The sequence below is a fragment of the Panthera tigris genome, chromosome E1 (assembly GCF_018350195.1).
Source record: "Panthera tigris isolate Pti1 chromosome E1, P.tigris_Pti1_mat1.1, whole genome shotgun sequence".
In the NCBI taxonomy this organism is placed as follows: Eukaryota; Metazoa; Chordata; class Mammalia; order Carnivora; family Felidae; genus Panthera; species Panthera tigris.
Window position 1 is genome coordinate 54,190,416 of NC_056673.1, and position 17,229 is coordinate 54,207,644.

Genomic DNA, 17,229 nt, shown 5'->3' on the forward strand with positions numbered 1-17,229 from the left:
AGCTAAACAAAGGGAAGAAACTTCCAGCAATTAGAGCTGCCCCACAGTGGAAGGACTGCCCCAGAAGGTAGTGAGCTGCCCGTCTCGGCAACGTGCATGCATCAGTAACTCACCATATGTCAGTTGCTGTGGCCAACTTGGGCAGAAGGTTGGATGGGCCGCCCTCTCCTTGCCAAGACTGTGTCATTCCAGAACGTGGTCTGGGGACAAAAGAGGCCACGCGTACAGGAGGGGCTGAGCGGGGAGATGAGCACACAGTTACTGGAAAGATGCGTGTGGGAAGCAGAACCCATGAAGGACCAGAGAAGGCTGCCTGGCAATCGGTTCATTACAGCTTGGGCTGATTTGACGTCACCACAGTCAGGGAATTTTCTACTTGGATACCTTGGTTTTATTTTACTATATTGTCATGACTATGAATTACTTTTATAAAGCGGCGGGGGGGGGGGGGGCGGGTGGAAATCCCAGATATTTCCATTTTGAAAAAGTAATACGGATAGTAAACTGGCTGACGCCTACCAGGTATAAATGTAGGGGTGAAAGGAGGCAGGTGGCGTGCATGAAGGAGAACTTTTACCACCAGGAGAAGCTGAGTCCAGACGTCCAGAATGCCACACTCCACCTGTCTCGCTCCATCCTGCACCCTTGACCCTAAAGGTCAGGCTGACCAAGATAACTTGAGTCATGTCTTCACCTTGGGCTTCTCAACCTTTGTCATGCCTAGGCATCTAGAAACTTCTCTACGTGTGCTACTGTATTTCTGCAGCAGGGGAAAGGGCAAGGGCCATGTGCCATATCAGCCAGTAGCCTTGGGAAGGGGAGAAGAAAAGAGATGCTTGACAAACAGACCTTTGGCTCTAATCAGAGGGAGGAGAGAGGGGAAAATACCAGGAATGTATGACCCAGCTGCCACTGCTGACAAGAGTGGGGACACGTGGATGGGCTGGGACATGGCCTGTGAAGGCCAACAGAAATTGAACTCAACTAGCCCCAACTCCAGCAAAAGGGGAGTTTACCGGGTCTTGTCACTGGGTGGATTCTGGGGTAGCTCCGGAAGGAAAAGAGAGACCGTAGGAACCAGGGCTTTGGGACCGATCTGCTCACCCCGTCTGCCTCTACATCTTCGTCCCAGCCCGGCTCTGTCTCTCACCCACTCACCCCTTCCCGCCGACTTCCGTAGTTGGTCATCTCGGTCACAGCCAGGCTGTCTCTCACGCGGCGGGGAGGACGGCCACCGGACACCCCACATCCGCAACTTCCCACCGTAGCATCTGAGCAAGAGACCTTCCCTTCGCTCAGGACCCAAGGGAGGCCCTGCTGTCCGGCCTGCTTTGGCAGAGGGGATGGGGTCCTGTGATGGGTCAGCAGGGGTCACACGCCCATCCCCAGGGATTCAGGAAGAGCGAAGTCCATTAACGGTGACCCGTGTCAAGGTCTGGGTCTGGGTCTACCTCTGGAGGGTTGGGGAAGGCTCAGGGATTTGGAGGCTGGTAGAAGAGGAGCCTGGGGCAAAGAGGAGGAGAAACCCCAAGAGGGCTGATGGTCAGGGTGGCATTCCCGCCAGGGAGGCCTTGCTGATGCACGGGACTGGCAGTTCAGCTTTAAATATGTGGAAGGACCAGCGTGAAGCTGGCTGCGGCTGGTGGCTGGCCCTGGCCCTCAGGGGTGGAGCTCAGGAGGATCCTTGACCCTGGAGCGGGGGTCTCCAGATTCACCCTCTACCCACACAGATACACACGCTGACACACACACAGGCTGTTGTGTATTCATTCATTCATTCATTCATTCATCTGTTTCTTTGAGAGAGAGAGAGAGAGAGAGAGAGAGGAAGTGCAAGTGAGCAAGGGGTAGAGAGAGAATCCCACAAAGTGCAGAGAGAGGGGGAGAGAGAGGGCAGAGCCCGGAGCAGGGCCTGATGCGGGGCTCAAGGCCACGAACTATTACACATGCTCTGACACACAGAGACACACACACTCACATACACACACGGCATCACTCATCCACACTCATACCCTGTGTCCATAGTCCCTTCGAGGGGACTCATAGTCACTACACTGTGCAGCACCGACCGGCCTTTCTGGGAGCACCCAGGTTCCACATCGGGGGTGGGGGTGGGGGGGTGGGAGAGGAGCCTCCTGGATGGAGACTCTCCCTGGGAAGGGTCTCCCTTCCCCTGCAGACTGGATCACCTTATCCCGACCCTCCCTTACCTCCAAGCTCCAGGGGAAATTTCTGTCCGCAAGGAAGGAAAGAACAGAGAAACAGACGCTTTTCCCTAAACCACGCCAGAGGTCAAGGGCAGCACCCTGCGATGAGAAAGAACAGCCTGGGGGCTTCAGTCAGTTGAGCGTCCGACTTCAGCTCAGGTCATGATCTCACGGCTCGTGAGTTCGAGCCCCGCATCCCGCGTTGGGCTCTGTGCTGACAGCTCCGAGCCTGGAGCCTGCTTCGGATCCTGTGTCTCCCTCTCTCTCTGCCTCTCTCTCTCAAAGAGAAACATTTAAAAAAGACTTTTTTAAAGAAAGAACAGACAAGTGTCTGTGTCACACTGGCTGCTTTCAAATTCCAAGACTGCCGCGTGAGGCTGCCTCCTTGCACGGAGGAGGCGCTCCCCAGCTGAGGCACAAGCACGTCCCCTCTTCCCCCTGCTCAGCTCCTCACCCCCTCAACCCCCCTCGCAAGCCCCCCCCCCCCGCCCCAGCAGGTCTCCACAGCTTTGCCCACGCTGTTCCCCTCCTAGAACGCCCTTCCTGTCTTCGACTCACTCGACCAGACCTTTCCTAAAGTTGCCTCTCCGTGAAGCCCCCTGCAAACCCTGGTCCTCAGCCCCACCCCCGCTGCACACTTTCATCTGACCCTTGTTCCCTGGCCGGGTTGTATGTCGCTGCCCGCACAGCTACACCCAGAGCCTCCAGGGCACAGACTATGTGCAGCGCGTGTTTCAGCCCAGGACCGGCTCAGTGGAGGCAAACTAGGAATTCAGGATGCTTCCAGATCACGCTGCGGAGGCCAATTATGGGAACTATCCCCTCGTGTCCCCCACCCCGGGATCATGTCGGCTCTTGGTTTCCATCCAAAACATCCACTCCTCCCCAGAGGCCGCCCTTTTTCTGTTAGTTGATATTTATGGGCGATAAGCCAAGCACATCAAAACCCGAGGTCAAATGCCTCTTAAAATAAATACTCTCGTGGCACCTGGGGGACTCAGTCGGTTAAGCATCGACCTCGGCTCAGGTCACGATCTCACGGTTCATGAGTTCGGGCCCCACGTCGGGCTCTGTGCTGTCAGCTTGGAGCCTGGAGCCTGCTTCGGATTCTCTCTCTCTTTCTCTCTCTCTCTCTCTCTGCCCTTCCCCCACTGGCACTCTGTCTCTCTCTCTCTCTCTCTCTCTCTCTCAAAAATAAATAAAATATTAAAAAATTAAAAAAAAAAAACACCTCTTTCCAACGAGTCAATCCATCCAGGCAGCCTGGGTTCTGCGGGCAGCCAGGCAAGTGCAGGCAGGGCTGCAGGAGGGGGAGGAAGGGGTACCTACAGCTCCCTGGGACATTGAGGGATGGGTGCAGGGGTGGGGGCACCGTCATGAAAGGTGGAAATGGAGCGCATCGCTTCTCGGCCTCCGACTGCAGCCAGGGATGAAGCAGGTCATTTGAAAGGCTGGCTCTGGAGTGGCAGCGATGACTGAGCAGTGCAGAGGCTTCTCCGTCCATGTGGGGAGGGGGACGAGTCAAGGTCACCGGAAAGCAGCAAAGCCTCCCGCCAGGCTGGTGCTGGGAAATCAGAGAAGGGGGTCTTGCTGGCCCCCAGGGGGCCCCAGGACACCGATGGGCTGGGCTGTCCGGGTGGGCCGGGGCTCTGCAGGCCAGTGGGTCCAGCCCCCTGCCTCTGAGGGGACCCCCTCACTAAGGGGACCGCCTCTGAGGGGACCATCCTCTGTCTCTCCGGAGGATGCTCCACTCTGCATCGCTGCATCGGCTTCCCATCCTCGGACCCTCTGCCGCCTGGACACACGCCCCATTGGCCACCTTCCATAGGGGGGAGGCCAGTGTCATTGTCACACTGGCTGCTTTCAAATCCTGGCTGGGGGCCAGGATCTGGGTCTTCGTCCCTTTTCTGAAGACCAGGTTCTTGGCTGAGCCAAAAGCAAGAGGGTCCCCGTTGTCTCAGTCACAGGCTGCGGTGAAGGTCGCCTCTGCTTCTCCAGGCCAACCGAAGGCAGGAAGCTCAGCGTTCCTCAGTTTCCTTTACTCGGGCAGGGTGCATCGAGGCGTCTGTGGAAGCAGCCCAAGTGTGTTGAGTTGGTGACACATCCTCTGCCCCCGAGCTCTGTGCTGCCGGGATGGCCTGGAAACCGCTCCTCTCTTGCCCCCAGAGAGCGGACTCATTCACGCAGGAAGGGATTAACCAGATCCCAGCCCCTTTGGGAATAGGTGTCCAGTGAGAAGTGTGGTGTTCATGAATGAATGAATGAATGCATGCATGCATGCACGGGCCTTAAGGAGAACCCTCTTCTTCCTCAGTCTTGTACTTTCTTCTTTCTCTCCCCCCCTAGAGGTCAGATCTCTTCCCTTTTGCCCACCTGCTCAGGTGCCACACTCTACCTGTTGATCAATCTCCCCTCTCCAGAGCAGGCCCCTGCCGGTCCGGACAGCATGCTCCAGAGCTCCATCCACCTTGCCTCGAATCCAGTCTGGGGAGAAGCTGAGATGGGCAATGGTAGAGAGACCCACTCATCATCCTCTGGCCCACCTGGAGCTGCCCACCGGCACCCCACGCCGAGCAGAAGAGCCCCCCATCTGCCTTGCATCTCCCACTATCATCTGTAGGGGACCCCAGTGCTGCCCTCTACCCAGGACCCCAGACTCTTGCACAGAGGGTCCACCATGCTGGCCAAAGCTAAGACCTGGCTGAAGTAGAATATGTAATAGAAGAGGAAAGACCCGGGGCACCTGGGTGGCTCAGTCGGTTAAGCGTCTGACTTCGGCTCAGGTCATGATCTCATGGTCCATGAGTTCGAGGCCCGCATCGGGCCCTGTGCTGACCGCTCAGAGCCTGGAGCCTGTTTCAGATTCTGTGTCTCCCTCTCTCTGACCCTCCCCGTTCATGCTCTGTCTCTCTCTGTCTCAAAAATAAATAAACGTTAAAAAAAAATTAAAAAAAAAAAAGAAGAAGAAGAAGAAGAGGAAAGACCCTTCCCCAAATGGTCACACCCAGCACCGGCCCCAGCCGCAGGCAGTGTTGAAGCTGGAGACCCCAGAACTGCCTTCTGGGCGGTGTCCCATCCTCCCGCCCTCCCTCCCGCCTGGAAACCTGTTCTCAGTCAACCCTGGAGAGGTCGATGGCTGCCATCGTCATGCCAAGTCTGGCCAGTCGTGGCTGCTGGAGCGCTGTAGAGAAAAGTCTTCTGAGCCCCCTCTGGGCTCACCGGGGAAGAGTGTTCTGATTGATTCATGATGTCTGCCACGGACCCGGCAGGGGAAAGGGATAGCGGGTTGGCTCCATATTTGAGACTCCATATTTAACTCGAAAGAACTTTAGTGGAATTTCAGAAGCAATGGAAAGTGAGCCCTCGTGGGCGCTGCTCTAATTCCACCCCTGGGGTAAACAGAGACTGGCTCGGACAATTCTGGATGCTTCTGCTGCTTCTCCTACTCTCCACCCAGCTGGTTACAATGAAATGAGAGAAAAGGAGGCACTACAGTAACCCACAGAAGCACGCTGGAAAGGTGGACGACCCTGGGCCAGAAAAGTGGGCATGGATGAGTGGCCAGGAGGAGAGAAAAATGGCTGTTCCAGGCTCCTTCAAGATGAACCAAGAAGAGTGGTTCTCAGATGTGGCCGGGCACTGAAATCACTTGGGAGGCCTGAGCCCCACCTGCAGAGACGTTGGCTTCATTGGTCTGGGGCACAGCGTGGGCTTAGGGATGTTTTGAAAGCTCCTTGGGAGATTCTAATACAAAGTCAAGATCAAGGCCACTGGGCTGAAAGGAATCTTGAGTAACCACCCAGGCCAGTGCTTCTCAAACTGCAATACACAGATCACCTGGGATTTGCTAAAATGCAAACTTCGGTTATAGCTGGGTTGGGGCCCAAGTGTCTGCATCTCTAAGAAGCTCTCAGGTGATGCTGAAACTGCTGGTCCCAGGACCGTACTTCGAGTAGCAAGGATTTAGGCTAGTGGTTCTCAAAGTGTGGTCCCCGGGACCACAGCATCAGTATCACCTGGAAACTTGTTAGAGATGCAACTTCCGGGTCCTAGCCCAGACCTACTGAATCGGAAACTCTGGGCGTGGAGCCCAGGGGCACACTTGAGTATAGAAACCAGCGATCACTGACAGGGGACAGTCCCCTGGTCCGCAGGATTCCTGCAGAAGAGCGCCCTGGGACGCAGCTCCCCTCCTGGCCCAGCCAGGTGAGCGTCTGGGGGTGAGAACAAGTGTGGAAGAATTAATGAGTCTATATGTCAATTTCTGGCAGGGAATAAATGCACACCATAAATGCACAAATGTCTAGTTTTCAGACCCCAAGGGAGAAGGGGAAAAAAAACACCTGAAACACACCAGAAATGCAGAGATGAAATTCAATTCCAAACTAAAAGTACACATTATTTATCATTATCTAGAAGGAGATTGGGAGAAGGCCATTAGCAAGTATTTTCTGGCTGGTGCTGTTTTCAATGGCATGAGCAGTGAGCCAGAAGGGCTGTTGTCCTACATTTTCTCTTGCTGCATTTATGTGCAACAACTCCAGTGCACAGAAGGCCCACACCGCTTCCTTCCACCGGGAATGATCTCCCATTACCTGGTGACTAGTGGGGCGGGCATTGGGGCTCAGCGGGTGCCAGCTCTTTGGGGAGGGCCATCCCCTCTTCCCAAGAGAATAACTGAACACCAGCAGTGCCACTGAAGACAGACACGCCCAGGGCCATGGTTCTGGGACGGGGGGTGGGATATACTCCTGGTGTTTTTCCAGAGAAGCCCAGCATCCTGGATGTACCCAGTCAACTCTAGGGGCTTGGGCTTGGCAGGAAGGGGAAGGGGCCATGGCTGCCCCTGCCTGTCCCCTTCCTGGACTGCAAGGAGGCTTCACAGAAGAATGTGGGCAAGTTGCCCTGAAGATCTGAATCTGAACTGACCTTGGAAAGCAAGAGGAGGACTCAGAGGGAAAGCAGCCTCTTACATGTTCAGGAGGATAAGTCTGAAGTATAAACAGGGCAAGGCTGAGAGAGGCAAGATGGGGGAAGTCAGGCAAGAGGGGCTGATTCTAGGCGTGCTTCGGTGGCTCAATTGGTCAAGTGTCTGACTCTTGATTTCGGCTCAGGTCATGATCTCACTTTGTGAGTTCGAGCCCTGCACTGGGCTCTGTGCACACGGTGCAGAGCCTGCTTGGGATTCTCTCTCCTTCTTCCTCTGCCTCTCCCTGCTTGTGGGTGCTATCTCCCTCAAAATAAATAAATTAAATTAAAAAAAAAAAAAAGAGGGGCTGATTCCACCCCCAAAGGATCCCAGCCGCAGCCCCGATCAGAGGACAGTCCATCTGGGGAGGGAGAGGGTATATATTCCCCTACACGCTCTAAGTGAGATGTCAGTGATTGGTGTCTCCTATCCTGGACCCACCATGAGGAAGGGTAGAAGTAATCGGGCGTCCCAGTCAGAGAATAAAGCAGTGGCTTTTCATTGGGAACTTTGGGTCAGACAAATATGGATTCAGATCAGACTCCTCCATCTATCAGCTGTGTGCTTTTGGATAAGTCACATGGCCACCCTGTGCCGCATTTTCGTATCCGTAAAATGGGGGAAATAACTGCCTCTCACACGGGGTTCATAAAGCACTTAGTGGGGTGCCTGGCAAAAAGCGGGTCCCTAATAAACAAGGATGAACTGAGTGTATGCAAGCCCCCCCTTAATCCTACAGCCGCTCCCTATCAGCTCTCCATGCTTCCTGTAGGAGGGGCCTCCTCTCCCCTTTCTGTGTCAGTGTGGAGGCGGAAGGGAGAGAAAGGCAAGGGAAGGGGAAAACCAGGGTAGGAGGAAGGAGAAGGGACAGAGCAGAGGGAGCTGACAGCAGGCACAAGGCCCTGGAAAGACCGGGCACAGCTCCCCAAGGCCATGCCACCAGACATGAGTCTCAGCCCACGGCTGGTCACCACCCTTCGTCCCCTCCCTCCTTGCAAAAGACTAAATGACACAGCTTGCCCCCGAGTCCTAGGCTGGTGAGGAAGTCCAGCTGGCTGGGCTCATGGGGGGTTGCAAGGCGGGGCAGGAGGGGTTGCCTGATGGGAGAGAGAGCCAGATCTGCCGTGGGGGGCACTGGGGCCACAGTAAGAATGAGAGAAGGTCCCTGCTCCTATGTGCATCTTGTCAAGCTGCTGTAGATGTGCACGCCCCTCTTTAATAGGGACTGGGAACACCCCAGCTACTGGGTGGTGAGGACACCTGGCTCCCAGAGCTGCCACGATCCGGGACCCCCACCTCCCACCCATCCCAGTCTCTGTGGCACAGGCTATATTTCTCTTCTGTGTTTTCCGTGTGTCTGACAAGCTGGCTGCTCCGGGGCCCTGGAGGTTTCTGCCTTCATATTGCCTCGTTTGTCCTTAAACCCCATTACATGAAATAGCCCAAGCGAGCCTCTGGGCCCGACCACCTCAAGAACCTGTCCTGGGTGGCAGGTCAATCCCTTAAAATGCCATTATGAAGACAGAATGAAAACCAGGCCGCAAAAACTGAAGAGTTGAAGGCGACAAGTAAACTCAGCAAATGGACCATCTGGTGGACTGGCGGGTGAACGGGATTTGGGGGAGTCGGGCCGCCCCTCCCCCTCAGGCCCCTCCTGAGCCCCGGGGTGCCCCCAGGGTGCCCTGGGAAAAGCCTGGAGCTAGTGAGCCTTGCCCCCCCAGCTCTCCAGGGGCCATGGGCGTGCTCCCGTCCTGGAGCGACCCCCACAGCCCGCCGGCTCCCAGTGGGTCCTTAACACTGGCTTCCCAGCAACCTCTTCATTCCTGCCATACACCTGCACCCCATATTCAGGCCGCTGAAGAAGCTCAGAAAAGACCCGGGAGCTTCGCAGAGTGGAGAGGGGTAGGGAAGAGGCTCAGGGGTAGCGAATACTGTCGCACTCGTGCTGGGTGATGGCCCATCTCTGCCCAGCTAAGCCACCTGAGCAGCGGCTGCCCGTCACCAGCTCTGCCTGGCCACATAGGCGGGATGACGATTGTTATTCTACAGGTTCTGTTGGTTTTTTAAAATAGCAGTTTGGTACCTACTACCATCCTTCACTATTAGTCCCGAGGGTCCCCAACTCCAGCCAGCTGGTGTCCCCAATAATTGGTAAAATATTAGGTCCCAGTAATTCACTTCTGCTCTCCTGAACTCCAACTCTGAAGGGCAGGAGGATGCAAAGGTCGAGGATGCCTTAAGAATATACACCAGAAGACCCCGCTTACCCCTAACCTTGGCGCCCCAGGTCCAGCTCCCACCTTGATGTTGGACCTGCTCTTCCCGAGGATGGACGTGGCCGCCTTGTTGACGAGTGTCATGGAACAATTTCAGCCCTTCCGACCTTGTTCAGCTTCGCTTAAGTGGGGTGGATGCTGTCAGCTCTTTTGATATTCTCTCTGTGATGGTTAATTTCATGTGTCAACTTGACCGGGCCAAGGGATGCTCGGGGAGCTGGCGAAGCATCACTTCTAGGTGTGTCTGTCAGGGTGTTTCTGGAAGAGACTGAGCATTTGATTCAGCTGATTGGGTGAAGAGATGCGCCCTCACCAGCGTGGGCAGGCACCATCCAGTGTGTCGAGGGCCAAGTGGAACAAAAAGGGGGAGAAGGGATGTCCACCCCCTCCTGCCCTTGGACTTTGGAGCTCCTGGACCAGGACTGAACTATACCACCGGCTTTCCTGGCTTCTCCGGCTTGCAGGTGGTGAATCTTGGGACCTCTCATTCTCCATAACCACATGAGCCAATTCCCGTAAATCTCCTCTTACACAGATGACTCTCCTGTTGGTTCGGTTTCTCTGGAGAACTCTAATACCCCCTCCTTTCCTGCTTCCGGGCTCTGTGCTCCTGTTTTCACCCCTCTGGCTGTTCCTTTCTAGTTACCTTAAAAAAAAAAAGTTGTTGGGGCATCGGGGCGGCCCGGTTGGTTGAGCGCCCAGCTCTTGATTTCAGCTCAGGTCATGATCTCACGGTTCATGAGATCAAGCCCCACCCTGGGCTCTGGACTGACAAGGACAGTGCTGAGCCTGCTGGGGACTCTCTCTCTCCCTCTCTCACTGCCCCTCCCCTGCTTGGGCTCTCTCTGTCTCTCTCTCTCTCTCTCTCAAAATAAAAATAAATCAACATTTTTTTTTTAAAGATGTTTGTTGTTGTTGATGTTGGCTGTTGTTTAATCGAGGTGTCATTTAAATATCGTAAAATTCACCAGATGATTTGCTTGGCCTCGACCCTTCTTCACCTGGCCTCCAGGACTTCAAATTCAGGATTGTCTTCAGTTCCACTCATTGGATTGGCTCCTCTAAGACGCACAGTTGATCGTGCCATACCCAGCTTACAATCCTTCTGTGGCCCCACGGACCTGCGATAATGCCAGTCCCCTTGACAGGGTTTCATAAAGCTCTGCTTCCAGGGGCTCTGTGCTGACATTTCCTGTGACCTTTAAATGCAGTGGTGGGGGGTGGTCCCGGCCTCGTCCCGAGGACACCCAGCCAGACCCCTGTTTAGAAAAGGAAAGAAAGACTCAGGAAGGATTCAGGGGAGTCACCAGTTCCCCCGTCTGCTTCATACTGTCCCCATCGGTCAGTCTATTTCTGAACTGAGTGAGCTGACGGCCGGACACTGGACATCGACTGCTCCAAGCTTCAGAGACAGAACAGGCCTCCGGGACCCATGTCTCCTGCACTTCCCTTACTGCATCTGGGCGTTGAGACAAATAGGCAGTTTACCTTCTCATTTGTCAGTTGTCTTGAGAGAGACAAAGAGAGCGAGAGACAGCAGCTGGCTTTGCATCTCCAATGGGTTAAAAAAAAAAAAAAAGGCAATTCCATCTATTTACAAAATAGGATTACAGTTTTGCAGAATCCTGCTGGGGCCTGGGGGAAACTTTGAAGATACATTCATTTTGTTTCATCCTTATCAGAGTTGCCTGCTCTCCCTTCCCCCACACTGGCCGCCTTCCCCCGCCCCCCCCCCCCCCGCCCCTTGGGAGGCACTGCTTGACCTTCCTGGCCACCTGGATGCCCACATCCTTGGTCCAGAAAGCGCCCCTCTGGAGACACAGAAGCATCAGCAGTCTCGGGGGAGCGAGCCTGAAGGTTGGCCCTTTTCCCCAAGACCTTGGCAGAGCACCCAACCTACAACCTGGGAAGAATTCGTCTCCCTCCCAGACCCTCTGTGTCGGCAGGAGAAAGGGAAGAAAACCAAAGCAGAGAAAGGACAAGGGACTCAAGCTACCGTGAGCGGTGCTTGGGCTCCCCCAATGACGAACGTGTTGGGCAAATTGCAGTCTTAACTCTGGAGCATCTAATCTTGATGCAAAGCCTCTCCTCCCTGCACCAGAGGGGGGACGAACCACAGTAAACAGGAGGGGGCGGCGGGAATCAATTCCTAAGGCACTTTTGTTCATTGAATGGGAGAATCTCAATCCATGTCTGTCCTTTCCTGTCTTCGATTAGCTTTGCCTCTTGTGAGGGGCCGGCTCTGCACGGTGAGGTGGGGCCGAGGTGTGGAAGGTGAGCAGAGGGCGGCAGGTGGCCCTTCGGGCTGGGCCACGACCTCTTGACTCTGTTCATGTGGGGTGGGGGGCGTGGCGGGTACGGGATCCCAGTTGGCCTAAAGAAATCACAGCTTTGTAGAGGCTTCAGAAAACATCTGCTCAACCACCTTGTTTTACACAGCAGGAGAATACATTCCAGAGAGGTTGAGGCCTCAACCAAGGTCATTAGGTTCCCCATGGCAGAACCAGCCTATAAAGAAGCTAAATGGATAGGGAAGCCAGGTGCCCCCCACGGGTCCAGGGACAGGCACTGCCGCCCAGACCACAAGGAAGCCGCTTTCACAGCTCCTTGGATTTTGTTGCCTGGGGTCGAGTGAAGAGCCTTTCCAGGGATAATGGCTCGTAACTCAGGTGCTAAAGTAATGGAAGCAAGAGGGAAGATCACCTCCTGACTCTAAATCTCTAGGGTGGAAAGGGAAGAGAAGTGACGGGGCCTCCGATGTCCCTGCAACAAATCCACAGAAAAGTGCTTCGGAACTAATCGCCTCCTCAAGGCGGGGAGGGGCTGCCCTTCAGATGGTAAATCTCTCTATTACCAAGGACGGTTCTTTTACTGCCAATTTGCCGGCTCATCCAGGCTACAGCCCTAGGTGCTTCTCCCTGGCTCCTGAGCCCAACCAGTCCCGTTCCCCCCGCGTCCCCCTCCCCCGCACCTTGGTGCAGGGAGGTGGCGAGACCAGAAGAAAGGCTTGTCCCTGACATTACGGAGTAAAGCCGGGAGGGCCTGAAGCCCCCTGCCCGTGCCACCTCCAACCTGCAGCTGTCAGACTTAGCAAATAAAAATACAGGATGCCCAGGTAAGTTTGGAAAATAGCTCTCACTGCATAACTTTTGTAACGTTTGCGGGGGGAAGCTGAACATAGGACATCGAGGCTGTTCTGACAGGGTCACTATGTGTCCTAGGATAAAACCGTTAACACAGAACATGTCCCCTATACACATGTATACACCTGGCCATGCTCCCAAACCCTTTGTCCCAAGCAGGCTTGTGGGAAAGTGTCCGGATGCAACACAGGGGTCTGTCCACTTCTCCCAGGGTGAACTCGATCTCAGTGTCGACCTGGCAGTCTCAGTGTTTCCTCCGTCTGCCCAAGCGCCCGATGCGGGGGAAGCCCAGGAAAAAAAGGGCTCTCGGGGACTGGGCTGATAACTTCATCCCACGGGGGCTTCCTGGTGGAGGCAGGCTTTGAGGAAGCGGGGAAGAGGGAGGATTTACGTAACATGCCAGAGCTCCAGCCTGTTGTCGTGCACTTGAAAGTTTGGGGGCGTTCTCACAGAATTAAACACCTAGCATGGGGATTAAAGCAACAAATTGTTTATTAAACGGGTCGCGGGGTGTGGCAGCCCTCTGCACAAGCTCAGGCAAATCACCCGACCTTTCTGAGACTTGACTTTCTTATTTGTGAACTAGGGGAAGGAAATAGGCCTTCCCAGGGCACGGGTAGCTTTGTTCTATTGGCTGGGATAATGGAAATAAAAACACTTTTTAATGTTTTTTATTTACTTTTGAGAGAGAGAGACAGAGACAGAGCACAAGCAGGGGAGAGGCAGAGAGAGAGGGAGACACAATCTAAAGCAGGCTCCAGGCTCTGAGCTGTCAGCACAGAGCCCGACGTGGGGCTCGACCTCGTGAACTGCGAGATCATGACCTGAGCCGAAGTCTGATGCTTAACCGACTGAGCCACCCAGAGCGCCCTTAAAAGCACTTTTTTTTTTTTTAATATTTGAGAGAGAAAGACAGAGAGACAGAGCATGAGCAGGGGAAGGGCCGAGAGATGGAGACAGAATCCGAAGCAAGCTCCAGGCTCTGAGCTGTCAGCACAGAGCCCGACACGGGCTCAAACCCATGAGCAGTGAGATCATGACCTGAGCCGTTAAGATCATGATGCTTAACCGACTGGGCCACCCAGGCGCCCTTAAAAGCACTTTGAGATAGCAAACTGCTACTCATGAAATAGCAGCCCCCAGTGACATTGGGCATGCACACACTGACACCAGGCTCCGCGCTCGACATTTTCTGTGCTTTATCTCCAGGTCTCTGGGTGAGCCCACACTTCACAGGCATGGGGGCAAATCTGTTAATGCACCACTTTAGAGCTGAGGAAGCTCAGAGATCCAACAACTGCCTACGGTTGATCAACAAAGACACCCCGATTCCAAAGCCACTGCCCGTTCGTTCCTTGTTGCAATAGCCATTTGGTGACTGTCCACTGTGTCTGAGCAGAGTGGATGAAGCCCAAATCATCATTTACAAAGCCTTTCCTATGTGCCAGGCACTGTGCCAGGTGCCGGACACGGTGTAGGAACTACTATCCTCCCCATTTCACCAACGAGGAGACCAGGGCTCAGAGAGGTTCAATGGCAAGCCCAAGGTCACACGGCTAATATGCGGTGTACATGGTGGAGTCTGGATTCGAACCCAGGGCATCTCTGTTACACTAGACGAACAGAAAGCTGCCATCACCGTCATCATCCTTCTCAGCATCAGAAGCCTCACCTGCACTGCAACATTCGGGGACTAATAAATGACTATGTCAGCCTTTGGAGTCAAGTTTGTGAAGTTTAGAAGAGAATTGCAAAGGGCGGGCTCTTGAAACCGCTGTGCGTGAAAGATCTAACGTTTTCCTTTCAGGAGGAGGTGAGGAGTGCAAATCCGAGGCTGAGGCTCAAAGACAAAGAGGGAGAGAGAGGAGGCTTCACCTCAAGCTCTGCAACATTTCCACGTCAGCACTGCTGCGGCTCATCTCCCCAGATCCCCTCGGAAGAATTAGTTCTCAGTTAGAGCGAGCAAGCAGCCATCTATCAGACGGACCCGCCGAGCTCGGGGCTCACAGCTCCCCGAGCCGAGGAGAGGAGGGCAGCCGTCTCCGGGCCCCCACCCGCCCTGACACACCCGCCCAGCTGCGGCTTCACCGGGGGAAGGAAACACGGCTGGAAAGCCTGTGCATTAAGAAGCGTATAATTATGCATAATAAAAAGACGCCGGCCCCTGTGTATATAAACACAGCTTTGACTGAGTACCCTTTCCCAAACAGCCCTTCTGGCTCACAACTGCAGCAATCAAGCATCCTAAACATATGGTTGCCACCCAGGCCTCCAGGCGGGTCTGGACTGGGGTGGGGGGTGGGGGGGAGGAGGAGTCAGGGCAGGGAGGGCAGGAGGTGGCTGTGTGTTCAAGGAAGGGGGCTGAGCCGAAAGCTGGTGGGCCAGGGATGAAGACCTTAACAATTCAGGGCATTGTCTGGGACAGGGAGGGGGGTCCCCACCCCAAGATTGGCTGTCATTCTCCCTGCATCTCCTCCCCATCCATCAACCACCCCAAGGACGGCAAGGTACTCAGCCTTGCTGGTCCAGAGAGGGGAAGGGGGCAGCCTCCGAGCAGCCTGGACCCGTCCATCAGGGGTGTTTTCTGGGTTTGATGTGGGGGCTTGGGGGTCATTTTCGACGCATGCTGAGTGTGCGCACTTATCACCTGCAGAACAGTGTAGGAGGCTGAGTAGGAAACACACAGGTAGATAAGTTGTCCGGTTAGTCAGTCCAGCAGGGGGAGCGGCCCCCACCCTGCTCAAGCCCCCAGGGGTCCGGCCCACCCAGGGAAACATACCCTGTGCTACCGGCTGCTCCTGTTCAGAGCGGTGACCCCGGAGCTGGTGCTCGGCAAGGCCAGCCAACTCAGAGAGTCTCTGCAGTGTCCCCACCCCCTACCCGGCTCCCGGTGTTGTCACGCTGCACCCAGGGAGGGCCTGCTCTCCTTTCCCACTCTGCAGGAAGCTGGTCTGGACTGGAGAGCCTGGAGGGCCGTGGAGCTGGTCTCCTGCTCTGTCCTCACCCATGGCCCTGCTCCTGTAGGCGTTGTGCGCTCCGTCCGCTGGGGGTGGCGGTGGCGGTGACGGTGAAGTGGGTGTCAGGGGACACAGTGCTCCAACTCGTCGCCTGCAGCAGGCACCGATTCTCTTTCTCCGCATCCCAGACCGGGTATAGGCATTGGCCCCAGTCTGGGTCCTCTTGGAAGCAGAGTCTGGGCTGAGGACCACCGTGCACCCAGGAGGCAGGAGTGGGGGGCCAGGGGGAGTGGGATGTGGAAAGAGACAACGAATGGTGTGTCCTTGGGCTTGCTCCCACCGTGGACACTTGGGCTCGATCCCGCCAGGGGCCCCTTTGCCTCACAACTGTTCTGCTGAAGGGCCAGGGACGAAGGCATTCAGCCCACTTACTCCTTCCCCATTGATGGAAGTTGAGAGTTAAACATCCTTCCCCTCCAGCTGCACCTGCCAGGACGCTCCTCCTCCTGTGGAGAAAGCCCCTGGCAGACTGGGAAGAACCTCAGAGCACAGATCTACAAATGAATGAATGAATGAACAAATGAATGAGTAGCTTTAAGAAGGTTCCAGAGCAAAGACCCAAGGCTGGGAAGAATGACCCACTCGCTGCCTGACCATAACCTCCCTGGGAATCTCAGCTTTGCCTGTGAAAGGGGACAACACCAGGCCCCGGCCGAAGGCCCAAGCTATGCTCAAGACGATGATGGCCATCACCACAGCGGGACCTGACAGGTCAAGGGGCACCAGAGCGTGGCCTCCGTGAGCCAGGGACCGTGAAGCTGGCGTGTGGCTCGGCCTAGGGGAGCAGAGTGAAGGGCTCAGGCATCACAGCAGCTCTCCCAGTGGGTGCCATGCTAAGGAGTTGGGACTTTGCCAGGGAGGGTAATCTCCTGTCCCCCCTCCCCCCCAGGCCACCACCAGTGCAGACACACCCTGGCAGTGACAACGCAACAGAGAATCACAGCCCTGGGAATTAGCGAGGGTTTCGAAGGAAAGGGTCCATTAGAAAAGCCAGAGTTAAGCAGAGAGGCTGGCGGGGGCAGGGGCGGGGGGCAGTGTGTCTCCGTGAGGGAGGCACCCTACCCATGAGGCACAGGAAACCCGTTGGGCATTCTTCCTTCTTGCATTGACTGGGGGGCACTGGATCGAGTGGACAGGAAGGAACAAAGCACACTGCAAGGCACAAGGCAATCCCCCAACGAGAAAGAGCGGCTCCCCCCAAACGCTGCAGCATCTCGGTCCAGCCCAGGCGCCTGAGACCGAGGGGCGGAAGGACCTATCCAGCCTCTCGGGGAAAGAGGACGGCCACGTTGGCAAAGTCTCTGGGTTCCATGTCCAGCTGGCTGAATGTTTAGGGATATGATGGGGACACCAGGTTAGAGGTGCCGGGGAGGAGGGGAGGGGAGGGGTGGGACAGTAAGCAAGGGGCTTAGATGGAGACATCCCCCCCATTGTTGTGTCACTGTCACAGGAACCCTGGTAGGGGCCGCCCGGCTGGGCCCGTCTCTGCAGATGCCCGAAGGGAAAACAGGCCAAGAGAACACTTTGCTCCTCACAGGTCCCTCTGCAGCCGGGCCACTGCGTGCCCTGAGGCTCGGGGGCTCAGGAAGGGCAGGCAGGTGGGCGGCAGGTGGGCGG

The 17,229-nt window shown here is 55.6% G+C and overlaps 1 long non-coding RNA gene across 1 annotated transcript; it reads right to left on the minus strand.

Moving 5' to 3' along the window:
* Positions 1 to 15,286: 15,286 nt before the first annotated feature.
* LOC122233574 lies at positions 15,287 to 16,984 on the minus strand. The gene is made up of 2 exons (XR_006211194.1): positions 16,675 to 16,984; positions 15,287 to 16,106 (listed from the first exon to the last, which is right to left on the minus strand). It is a non-coding gene; the product is annotated as an uncharacterized LOC122233574 (long non-coding RNA).
* Between the last annotated feature and the right edge of the window lie 245 nt (positions 16,985 to 17,229).